This window comes from Hydra vulgaris, chromosome 02, assembly GCF_038396675.1.
Source record: "Hydra vulgaris chromosome 02, alternate assembly HydraT2T_AEP".
In the NCBI taxonomy this organism is placed as follows: Eukaryota; Metazoa; Cnidaria; class Hydrozoa; order Anthoathecata; family Hydridae; genus Hydra; species Hydra vulgaris.
In genome coordinates, this window is record NC_088921.1 from 20,553,952 (window position 1) to 20,566,282 (window position 12,331).

Genomic DNA, 12,331 nt, shown 5'->3' on the forward strand with positions numbered 1-12,331 from the left:
TCTAGGACAGGATTTAAAACCATATTAAAATCTCCCGAAAGTATATGAGTATCGCACTCACGCGCGTGACGTTCTAAACTTTTGAAAAAAATTTCTTTATCTTGCGGTACGTTAGGACCGTATATGTTTATTATTCTAATATTTATGTTATTAACACAAAAACTAGCCGCTAAAATTCGCCCGCGTTTGTCTTGAGTAACCTCTTTAAATTGGAAATCGTGTTTCGTTAAAAAAGCGACTCCGCACTCTCTCTGGCTTAGATTGTTCCAAAGAGAGTTACCTTTTGTTAAATTTCGCAATTCTTTAGTCCATTTTTCTGTGGTTTTGTCGCATCCGTGCGTTTCTTGCAGTAAATATACGTCATAGGTTTGAATTACACAAAAGCGCATTACTTTTCGTCTTTTGATCTCTTTGTTGAGACCGTTGACGTTTAGCGTCAGAATTTTATTCGCCATTTTTTTATTTCAAAAACGCAAACAAATGCTTAAAGCGAATTGAACGAAAGGCAAAATACAAAATTTTTCAAAATAAAAGCGGCGCACTCTGATTTTTCAGGAAATTTAAAATGACGGGAGAGCGTTTGCGTTCCACAATCAAAAAAAATCTTGTAAAAAATAAAAAATAAAGACAAACACAGAATGCGAACATTACCCGTGCTTGTCGTCTTTCATTTGATTTTTCAAAACTCGTTTCGGATCGTCTTTTTCTTCACCTTCTTTTGTTTTTCTCTTGTTCGCCTTCCCCGGCTGCTCTATCATCTCCAAGTCTTCAATCTTTTTGTCTTCAGTTTCGTTTGTCCTCAACACGGCTGTTTCTTGCTCAATCTTTTGTTCCTCGACAATCTCCTCGAATACTTTTTTCAGTTCGATCGAGATGGTTTGTTCTGCGATTGATTTTCCTACCGCGTTCGTCTCTTTCTCCTCAAGTGTTTCTGGGTTTTGTTCTATTATCGGCGCTTCTTCCTTTGTTTCCTTTCGAGGAGATCTATCCGGCTGTCCTGAATGGATTGCTCGAACTCGATAGCCCCTGATCGTAATAAAATAAGGTATGGGGGACGGATGATCCTCCATAGTTGCTACTAATAAACCCGAATTATACGGGGTACCTTTCGTAGGCGTCCGTTTGATCACCGGTCTGGTCGATAGGTGTTTTCCGTATCCCATTTCTTGTAGCATTTTGCCGACTTGAAAATTTTTTGCTTCTAGGGACAGGCCAAGAATCGATACTATGGTTCTCCTCGTCAGCATTCTGTTAGGTGTAGAATCACTAAACTTGTAGTGAAATCCAGCAATATTTAATCCCCCTTCAAGTAGGGCGTGTTTGGCATGTTCAGAATTTATTACCACCTCTACCATCGTACTTCCTCGGATAAGCTGGATCCCCTCCGAATACTCGTCCAAATCGTTTTTTTCCAATTCGCATAGTATCTCAGCTATTGTCGCTCGAACCTGCAGCTTACAAATAAGCGTGTTTTTAAGTTGTGGTCGAAAATCTCCCACAAGTAGGTTGGCTGAGGCAGCACTCGCGTAGCTCCTCGCTTTTGAATCGTTTGTCTTGTCTCGTCGATTCATCTCTTCGTTCGTGTTAACATCGGATTCGTCTGGCTCTCCTTCGTCCGTGCTGTAATCCATTCGAAATTCCACGCTCTCTTCACCTTCCGCAACTTTTTCCATCTTTACCAACAAGTTAGCGGATATCTCATCCAAGGATTCGGGATTCACAAAACTCTCGTTGCTACACATCTAAAAAAAGAAAATCGCTGTCCTGATGACTAATAACAAAAAGATGATCTTAGCCATTAGGCCGAGAAGCGATAACTGAACACTGCAGACATAGTCGGACTGACGCCGTTTTCAACAATGTACTTGTGGTTTGAATTAGAAAGTCTAATCATTTTCGTCGTCGTCATCATCAGCAGCATCATCAGCAGTAGCAGCTGAGACCATTAGCGATGTTAGACACTCTGAAAGTTAAGAATTTTTCTTATTTCCAATCTGGGCCGCGCTCAGCAGTAGTGCAAAGCCGAGGCAACCCGTGGTCAGGGCAAGGTAAACCTATGATCCCATGACCTAATGCCAAAACTCAGATTAATATATGAGCCGGACTGTGCCGGCGTACCAGATATTAAACTGATGAGAACAGATACTTTTTTTTTTTTTCTTTACTATTTAATTCATGTAAAAAAATATTTTAAAAAAGAACCGTGATATTTACAAAGATATTCGTTAAAATAACACAATAAATCATTATATTTTTAATTACAATAATGAAACATTTTTATTTGAAATTATCTTTCAAAATTTGCGGCTTTTTTAATAACTAAACAAATATAAATAAAAAACAAAACTTTAACTTAAAACTTAATTTTTTTAAACCGCAAGGTAAACAAACAAATATAAAAAGATTTATTATAATTAAAAATGCAAAAGCAAAATTTATGTTTTTTGTGAAAACATTATTTATTTAGATTTGCTAAATAAAACAAAAGCAAATATGACATACAACACAATAGTTTAAGTTATAAATAAATATATATACATATATATAAATATGTTTTATATATATAAAATAAAGTCAAGTTGATAATTGGTTTTTAAATTTTCTTTTTGCTTTTTGCGGTTTTTATATTAAAACAAAACCAAAAAGAAGAATAAAACGAAAACGAAATATCGAAAGTTAAAACCGCAAAATATATAATAACATATTTTTATAACATAAATACAAAATATATATTGCAACACAACAAACACTTATATACTTAAGTATAAATAAGAAATAAAGAAAAAGTCATGTTTATAATATATTTGGCTGGCCATTAAGCCGGGAATTTAAAAATTAAACGCATGACCGTCACACCACAGGGCTGCTGGGGTCATGCTTTTCCGTTTCACTAGTTTAAAATTAATAGTGCTGGCCATTAAGCCATGCATTTAAAAAATAAACACATGTCCGTCGCACCCGCAGGGCTACTGGGGACATGCTTTTCGTAAATATATGTACAAATACTAGGAAATGGGAGATCATTTTAATATGTTTGTTTTTTTATATAGTAAACACGAGATCTTGCTCGTTTTGTTTTGATATTGCATCATTAATGGAAAACAAAGTATGAAACTTTTCAACATTGTTCTCACGTTTATATTTCTCATATTTTATTTTCCATATATATTTAATTTCTTTAATAATGTTTTTAATTATTTTGGGTGGTGACAGGATTTTACTTTCCATTACTCTCACGTTTCTTGAGCGCCATATTTCAGTAGTTATAATGTTTGTAATGGTTGTAACTAGTTTTGCTTTTGGATCATATCTCGCTAATTTTTCAATGTTCAAATAAAAGAGGACCTGAATGGTGTTGAAGTTTGTCTGCGGCAGAAGTTTCTCGTAAACATACTTCAAACCACGCCAAATTGCTCGCGCAACTTTGCAATATACAAAAGGGTGTAATGTATTTTCGTTTTGGTTGCAGACGAGCAACCAAAACGAAAATACATTACATTTTTTTTTTGTTATATTTTTTACTTTAAAAAGATTTTGTTTAGTCTGTAAAAGATCTTACACATCAACATAATAGAATGGCAGTTCTTTTAAAAATTTGGGAAAGTTTACTCCGGTAAGAAAGTTCCATTGGCTATAACCTTTTTTAGCATATTTGTCTAAAGAGTAAGCAAGAAAATATCTTTTTAAATAGAAATTTTCATGAGGACTTAGATTTTCTCGAAATTGCATGAGATGCTTTAGTCTTATAGCTGTACATTGCTTTTTGACGTCGAGAATACCTAAGCCACCCTTGTCTATTTTTAAATTTAAGATGTTTCTTTTTATTGGCTCGGCGAAGTTGCTATGCCACAAATAAATCGAAGTTTCTTTTTTAATAGTTTTTTCGTGATTTTTATTGATAGGGAAGACGTTTGCAACATACCAGACCTTTGACAGGGCCAGCGTGTTTACAAACATCCCCTTGCATTTTAATGAAACGTTTCTATATTTAAAGTGTTTTAAAATTTTAGTAAACTTGTCGACAGCTTTATTGAAATTAAATTCAGCTGTCTTTTTTAAGTTGTTAAAAAAGGTTATGCCAAGAACTTTCATACCGTCTTGGTTTGACCAGTCGATAACAATATTTTTAAATTTCAAACAATCAATTTTGTTCTCGAGTCTCCCCAGCGCAAGGGCTTTAGTTTTTGCGATGTTAATGTTTGAGCCTGTTGCACTTTCAAATCCTTTTAGGACTAAAAAAATTTCGCTAACGCATTGGGGGTTTTTGCAAGCTACAGCGGTGTCGTCTGCAAATTGCAATACTTTCAAGGGAGTTGTACCAGGGAGTTGGATCCCCTCGATACCATGGTTGTGTTTAAACTCGAGGGCAAGTGTTTCCACCGCCACACAGTAAAGCATCATGGATATCGGATCCCCCTGTTGTCGAACTCCCCTTTTTATTGGAATGGGCTTGGTCAGGTAGCCGTTGTTAAAAATAATTGATTGGGTATTTTTAAAAGATTGCTTAATGGCATTCCCAAAATTGTTTCCAAGAATAAATTTTTCTAAAGTTTTAATTAAGAAACTGCGATCCATCTTATCGAAAGCTTTCTCCTGGTCCAAAGACATCAAGAAAGCACCGATCTTTTTTTTGTTGGTGTAGTGGATGAGGTCTAGAACCAGGAACAAGTTCGAAAAGATGTTTCTTCCGGGTACCGAGCAAGTTTGGGAGGATTCCAGGATATTTTGGAAAACCTTGGCCATTCTCAAAGCCAGCGCTTTCTGTGACAATCTTGTAGTCAGCGCACAGCAATGAGATTGGCCTCCAGTTCTGCAGCAGCGACAAGTCTCCATCCTTCGGAAGGAGACTAATCACGGCCGTCCTCTGGGACCACGGAATGTGGTTTTCAGTGTTTTCAAAAAAATTTTCGTTAGCCAATCGTGTCAACTCCCCCCCATAAATACCCCATGTGCTCTGCCATAATTCGACAGGAATTCCGTCGATGCCGGGAGATTTATTTTTTTCAAGGGATAGTGCGAATTGATAAAGTTCATTTACGGTAAATTTTTCATTTAGAAAAGTATTTTCATCGTCTTTAAGAATATTTTGAATTTTGTCACTAAATCGGTTTTGCAAATTTTCATCAAGCTTTTCATTATTATAGAGTTTTTTGTAAAATTTACTTAAAACTTTTTGAATGCCGTCTGTATCATTAACATTTTTGTTTTCATAGGATATTGTTTTAATAGTTTTTTTGCCTTGGTTGTGTTTTTCCAAAAATAACAAGGATCTTGAGGGTATTTCTCCGTCTTCGATTATTACTTGTTTCGTTCGGATAAACACACCGTTCTTGTTATTTAATTCAGATAATTCTTTTTTAATTCGTTTAAGTTCGCCTTCATCACTATCGCTCTTAAGGTTTTCTGCTTTTAAAACTTGTTCTAAAATAGTAATTTTTTCTTTATTTTCTTTTCTAATTTCGCGACTTCTTTTTTCTGCAATAGCTCTAATCATACACTTGGTATGTTCCCAAGCTTGATTAATATTTACAAAAAAGATTTGCTTTTGAGTAACTTCAAATTCGCTTTAAAGAATTTCGATAAACTTTTTGTCATTTAGCAAAGACGAGTTTAAGTGCTAATATCCCGGCCCCCGCGGATTCTCCCTTTCCAAAGAGATTTGGCAGGAAACCGAGCTATGGTCACTCCAACCCATCTTATTATATTCGCTTGTTGCTATAAATTAGATTAGATTATTAAAAACGTATATCAATCCTATCAATCCTACTTTTAAAATTGAGGTGGTCATATGAAAATACTTTTTTACTTGGGTTCTGTTTCCGAAAAATATCAGTAAACTGATATTTTTCGGTGAACATTTTTAGATTTTTTATACCTATTGTGTAGTTTGGGTTAAAGCGGTCCCCGTTTTCTCTGTCGAGAAAACAGGAACCGTTTTAACCCTCAACCATTTTGAAGATACCTAAGAGAATATAATAATCACACAATCGCGCGTGCCTGTTCAAAGATTTATAAAAAAGTTCTTTTTTTTGCGGATCATTTGATCCGTATACATTTTTTATTCTACAAAACTTATCGCTTAATACAAAATTAGCAGCAAGAATTCTACCGTTATGATCGCGTGTTATATTATTTAAAATTATATTTTTGTTAACCAAAATAGAAATACCTTTTTCTCGATTGTTAGCGCTATTCCACAATGAATGGCCATTAGATTTTTGAAACCATTCTTTTTCCCAATTCGATTGTACATTACCGCAAACAATGAGTTTCTTGTAGGCATATGATATCATATTTAAAAAAAAGTGTCATTAATGAATGTCTTTTTGAATCATTATTAAGCCCGTTAACATTTAAAGAAAGAATTCTTACTGCCATTTTTCTTTTTATTGAGAGTTAAAACATTAACTTTAAAAAAACTAAACAAACCATATTTAATACTTATTTCAAACTTATTTTATCTCAGTAAAGAGTTAAAAAGAACTTTTCCAAAGAAATTATTTTTTTAAAAAGCGCAGGTTATAATACGCAAAAAAAACAACTTATTCACACAATGTATATACTAGTAAAAATAAAAAAATAAAAATTATACTCTTACGTCTTCCAAAGAGATCTTGTATAAGTCGCAGAATTTACTGTATTGTTTGTTTACTAGTTCAATGAGAGTGCTGTGTTTCATATTGATAGAGTTTTTCCACGAGGTCTTAATAATTCGTCGTTGTTTTGGATCGCGTTCTACTATTAAACTTTCAACTTCTCGGTTGTCCTCCAACTTGAGATATCGGTTGTGATGTTTCAACACTTGACCGATCAAGCGACTTCTATCTTCTTTGGGTATTTTCTTGCAAAAAGCGGAATCGAGATTATATAGGTTTCGTTCCAAATTATGAAAAAGTTTTGTTTCCGTTTCAACTTTCTTTTTTTTATCTTCAAAAAGCTTCTCGGTGCGAATAGAACTTTTTCTTTTCGGATTCTTTCCGTCCGCATTATCGTTTTCGATAGTTTCCATCGCCAAGTTCTCAACGGCAACCAATTCAACATTAGTAAATGAGGCATTATTTTCCTTGACAGCTGCGTCGACAGATGCGTCATCCTCACCGCTCAGAGTAATAGGGATATTGTCAGCAACATCGCCGTCACCTGCCATGTCATTAAATAAACCTCTAATGGATTTTGAGGTTGCCGGTGGTATGGCGAATTCCGAACTCAGGACCGAGGTGTCGAGGGACGGGGGTATCCCCACATCAACATCAGCTGATGTAATTACTAACACCGTCTCTGTGGAAGAAGCCGCAAACTCGACATCGTTCCTCGGCTCCTCAATACTGCCAGTCATATCCGAACCTGCTTCTTCAGGGCGGTTGACTTCCACTTCCTTTTCGGCATTATCATTTGCGTTTGCCTCGATGACTGTTTGCGGTTTAAAAACGACTGTTGAGTCGGTAGGTTCCCAGGTGTACATGGTTTTTACTCGATGACCTTTGATATTCAAGAAGTCTGGAATCGGTGTTTGAAGATCTTCCAAAATTGCAACCAGTACACCAGAGTAGTACGGAGTACCATTTCGAGCGTATTTGATAACCGGTTTAGTAGCAACATTTTTGCCGTAACCCATGTTTTGCAAAATTAAACCAAGATTTATGACCTTTGCTTCTAAAGGTAATCCAAATACGGACACATTTGTTTGCCGCCTAAAGGTTCGGTTGCTAGTTGATAGCGAGAAACGGTGGTAATAGCCTTTTATTGAGAGGCCATGTTCTAGTAACCGGTATTTAGAGTTTTCTGTCTTCATAACAATTTCAATCATTGAAGAGCGCCGTATCAATTAAACTCCGTCAAGATCATGCAGAAGTTTGGCAGAATCAAGCGCCAGCAATACGTCATCGAGAGTAATTTTACTTTGTAGTTTGGATAGTAAAGATCTCGGAAGCTGCGGTTTCTCATCGACATTTCGTTGTTTACTGCCATTCCGAGAGGTAGCGGCAACGTTTGAGTAGGTACGCTTGAAATTTTTATCTATTACGGAGTGAGGCTCCACAACGGTCGGGACGCCAGAGTTGCTTGAACAACGTTTCTCCTTGGATGCTTCCGTCTTGGTCGGGCTGGTCGACTTCAGCGATAAGATTTTGCAACGATCCATCACGTTCCGCGTAGGTTCGAGTTCCTTGTACTCAGCGATGTCGCTATCATTGAGATCATCCTCGCTGTAACTGATGCTCGAGTGAAATTCAGGTCGATCAATTACGCTATCGCGAACCAACTCCATCTTCTCCACAAGAACAGCAGCATCTCGATTGCGTTGCTCGAAGGAATTACTGCGAGATATAGGCGTCTTCTCCATAGTACGTCTAAAATACAAAAACGAAAAAATATGAAAATAAAGTTTTAAAACCTATAAGGCTTCTGGAACCACTGTTTCTGTTAACAACTAAGACTTTTTAGATCTTAGCCATTAGGCCGAGAAGCGATAACTGAAGACTGCAGACAGAGTCGGACTGACGCCGTTTTCAACAATGTACTTGTGGTTTGAATCAGAACGTCTAATCATTTTCGTCGTCGTCATCATCAGCAGCATCATCAGCAGCAGCAGCTGAGACCATTAGCGATGTTAAACACTCTGAAAGTCAAGAACTTTTTTTATTTCCAATCTGGGCCGCGCTCAGCAGTAGTGCTAAAACGAGGCAAACCGTGGTCAGGGCAAGGTAAACCTATGATCCCATGACCTAATGCCAAAAATCAGAATAATATATGAGCCGGACTGTGCCGGCGTACCAGATATTAAACTGATAAGAACAGATACTTTTTTTTTATATTTTTTAGTTATGGATATAGGCAGATACTATTTTTTAATTTTTCAGGTTTTTGATTTTATTTTTCTACTAAAGGTTTATAGACTTCTTTAATTAGAAGGCGAAACTTAGGTTTTGGACGTCATTTTTTGTTATTGCTTCATTAATTGAAAAGTTGTTGTTTTTGTTTTTACTTTTGTTTTTCTTTGTTATTAAGGGTGTATCGTTTAAAACCGTGGAGTCGTCAGAGTTATGGGTGCTCTGCATATCGTCGGGGTCTTTGTTTGTTTGGTTAGTTTCTTGGGGTTTCTTCTTTGGTTCTTGTGGGTTTATTTGGAGTGTACTTGTTGATGGGGTTGGTGGTGTTGGTTCAACATTATTCGGAGGAGCTGTTGTTTGGGGAATTTCCATTGGAGTTTCGACTTGTGGTGGTGGTGGAGACGGTGCTGCTGTGTTTTTCTTGGCTTCCGTCAAAGTAGATGGTGTTTCAGGATGTTGCGCCTTTGGTGTTTCCTTTCGTTGTTCGTTCCTTTCTTGTCCGTTATGGAGCAGTCTTATCTTGTACCCCATAACTTCCATGCTGGTGGGTATTTGTTTCGGCATGTTTTCCATGACTGCCACGAGTATTCCGGTGAAGTAAAGTTTTCCCTTCAGCGTAGTTCTCATGACAGATTTGGTCAAAACATGCCGTCCATAGCCCAACTGTTCGAAAATATTCCCGACTTTGAGTTCTTTACTCTCAATTGGGAGTCCGAACACAGAAACATGCATTAGTGTGCTCGGTTCCCTTTCGGGGTTAGACTTTTGGAACAAGTAATGAGTACCGCCAATAGTGTGTCCCTACTCAAGTAGGAAGTTTCTCGCTTGGTCGGTTTTCATCACAATTTCCATAACTCTGTTGTTACGGATAAACTGGAAACCTTCAGGATGGTCATCCAGGTTTGCTTCCTCTAATGCCGCTAACACATCGTAGGAAGATATTCGTTTTCCAATTACGGTAAGAAGGGTTCTCGATAATTGCTTTTTAAAGGTGTTAGTAATACTTTGGGTAGTTACGCTTGCGTACGATTTTTTCGGAATTTCGGGTAGGGCTTCCGCGTCCCTTATTTTTCGGTGGTCCTGCTGGTCCGCATCATCTTCATCCTCATCGGTGCTGTAGCTCGGCTCGAATTCGTCGTGAAACGGTACAACGCCAGTTTGCACTACTTCTATATTCTCTAATAGATTTTTGACTTGTACCGGTGACGTCATCATTCAGCAAAAACAATTAAAAACTAATATCTATATTAAAAAAAAAACCAAATCACTAAATTCACTTTAGAAATCGCTGCCTCGGCCAAAATCAAGAACAGATACTACACTTGATCTTAGCCATTAGGCCGAGAAACGATAAATGAACACTGCAGACATAGTCGGACTGACGCCGTCTTCAACAATGTACTTGTGGTTTGCATTAGAACGTCTAATCATTTTCGTCGTCGTCATCATCAGCAGCATCATCAGCAGCAGCAGCTGAGACCATTAGCGATGTTAGACACTCTGAAAGTCAAGAATTTTTCTTAATTCCAATTTGGGCCGCGCTCAGCAGTAGTGCAAAGCCGAGGCAACCCGTGGTCAGGGCAAGGTAAACCTATGATCCCATGACCTAATGCCAAAAATCAGATTAATATATGAGCCGGACTGTGCCGGCGTACCAGATAATAAACTGATAAGAACAGATACTTTTTTTTTTTAATCTACCAACTAGTCCAAGGCCCTAGTAGGTTGATTATTTATTTTATATATTTTATTTTTGTTTTAATTGTTTTATATTTTTATTATGTTTTGTTAATTTTATATTTTTATTTTTGTTGATATATTTTTTTCAAGTTAAATAATGTTAATAAGGTAGCTCTTGGATGCGACATTATAACATCATAGTTTTTTGTTTAATACTTTTTTAATTGTTTTGTTTAAAACTGTTTTTTATTTAATGTTGCTCTTTAATTTTCTTTTTTAGGTGTTATTTTTGCTCTCTTGGCTTGATACGTTTGCTTTTTTAAATTACGTTCTTCTTGTTTTCTTTCATGATCTTTAATATATTGGAAAAATTCCTTTTTTCGTTGTTTCCATACTGCCCTTTTACAAGCAATATATTTTGTCTTTTCATTTATATCTGCGGTATTGATGTTAAAATTTTTTAATTCTTTCATATTAAATGAATATATTTCACTGAAGTCCATTTTTTCGAAAACAAGTGGTGTAAGTTTTCCTATTTTTTTTTCCAGATCTTTGAGTGATTTATATTTATTCATTTTTGCAGTCTTATATTGTTGCCATTCGAGTTTCTTAAAGGCTTTGAATTTTAGTAATTCTTCCTTGCTACAGTTTAGTCGGTCAAAATTTTTAAAGGTCTTCCAGTTTTAATTGACTTTGTCTATATGTGACATGTGTCTATATTAATAAGAATAGATAATAACAGATAAAAATAGATAAGAACAGATGAGATAGATAAGAACAAATATAGATATAAGAATAGATAAGAACAGATAAGAATAGATAAGAACAGATACTTTTTTTTTTTTTTTTTTTTTTTTAATTTTTGAATGATATAGACAGATACTATTTTTCAGTTATGGGTATAGGCAGATACTGTTTTTTAATTTTTCAGGTTTTTGATTTTATTTTTCTACTAAAGGTTTATAGATTTCTTTAATTAGAAGGCGAAACTTAGGTTTTGGACGTCATTTTTTGTTATTGCTTCATTAATTGAAAAGTTGTTGTTGAAATATTCAATTTTATTTTCCCTAAGTGCTTTGTTGTATTTTGCTTTCCATATGTATTTTATTTCTCTCTTGATGTTTTCTACAATTTTGTTTGCCTCAACATGCTTGTTTTTCTTAAGTTTTAAGTTTCTTGCTCGCCATATTTTCGTTGTTGTTATATTTGTTATAGTGGTTATGATTTTAGCTAGTTTATTTTTTATAGGAGGTTCCTCTATATTGGTCATAAAGAGTGTTTGAAGAATATTGAAAGGCTTTTGTGGGAGTAGTTTTTGGTACATTGTTTCAAGCTGGGTCCATACATGACTAACTCTTGTGCAATACACAAACGCGTATAAAGTCGTTTCCATTTTATTGCATATTTTGCATAGGTCGTTTCCTCTTCCTCTGTTTTTTTTCCATGCCATTATTTTATCGAGTGTTGAAAGACTGTTATGGAAGATACGCCATAGTGTATTTTGGCTTGGGCCTTGAGCATAAGAGTTGAAATTGCGGATCCATATTTGGGACCATGGAAGTGATTTTTGAAAAACTGCATCCTAGTGTGTCTGTGTTTTCTTAATCGATGTATTGTTTATTTTATCCAATAATAAAGTATATATATTTCGCGATGTTTTGTTTTTAAGTTCAAATATTTTTTCATTATTTTTCATAATTTTTATTGTATCATGATAATAAAAAGGTGGTTTGTTTATTGTCCTAGGAAAGTTATTTTCTTTTAGGAAGTGCCATTGCTGATAGTTTTTTGTTGCGATTTTTATTAGAAAAGTTGCTAAGAAA

The 12,331-nt window shown here is 35.6% G+C and overlaps 2 non-coding genes and 2 pseudogenes across 2 annotated transcripts; all 4 read right to left on the bottom strand.

The window, feature by feature from the left end:
• Positions 1 to 1,989: 1,989 nt before the first annotated feature.
• LOC136077350 (U2 spliceosomal RNA) lies at positions 1,990 to 2,189 on the bottom strand. The gene has a single exon (XR_010637032.1). It is a non-coding gene; the product is annotated as a U2 spliceosomal RNA (small nuclear RNA).
• A 6,454-nt stretch (positions 2,190 to 8,643) lies between these two features.
• On the bottom strand, positions 8,644 to 8,830 carry LOC136077414 (U2 spliceosomal RNA). Its single transcript, XR_010637056.1, has one exon. It is a non-coding gene; the product is annotated as a U2 spliceosomal RNA (small nuclear RNA).
• A 1,181-nt stretch (positions 8,831 to 10,011) lies between these two features.
• On the bottom strand, positions 10,012 to 10,180 carry LOC136077499 (U2 spliceosomal RNA; annotated as a pseudogene).
• Positions 10,181 to 10,354: 174 nt separating this feature from the next.
• Positions 10,355 to 10,529, bottom strand: LOC136077382 (U2 spliceosomal RNA; annotated as a pseudogene).
• Positions 10,530 to 12,331: the final 1,802 nt, after the last annotated feature.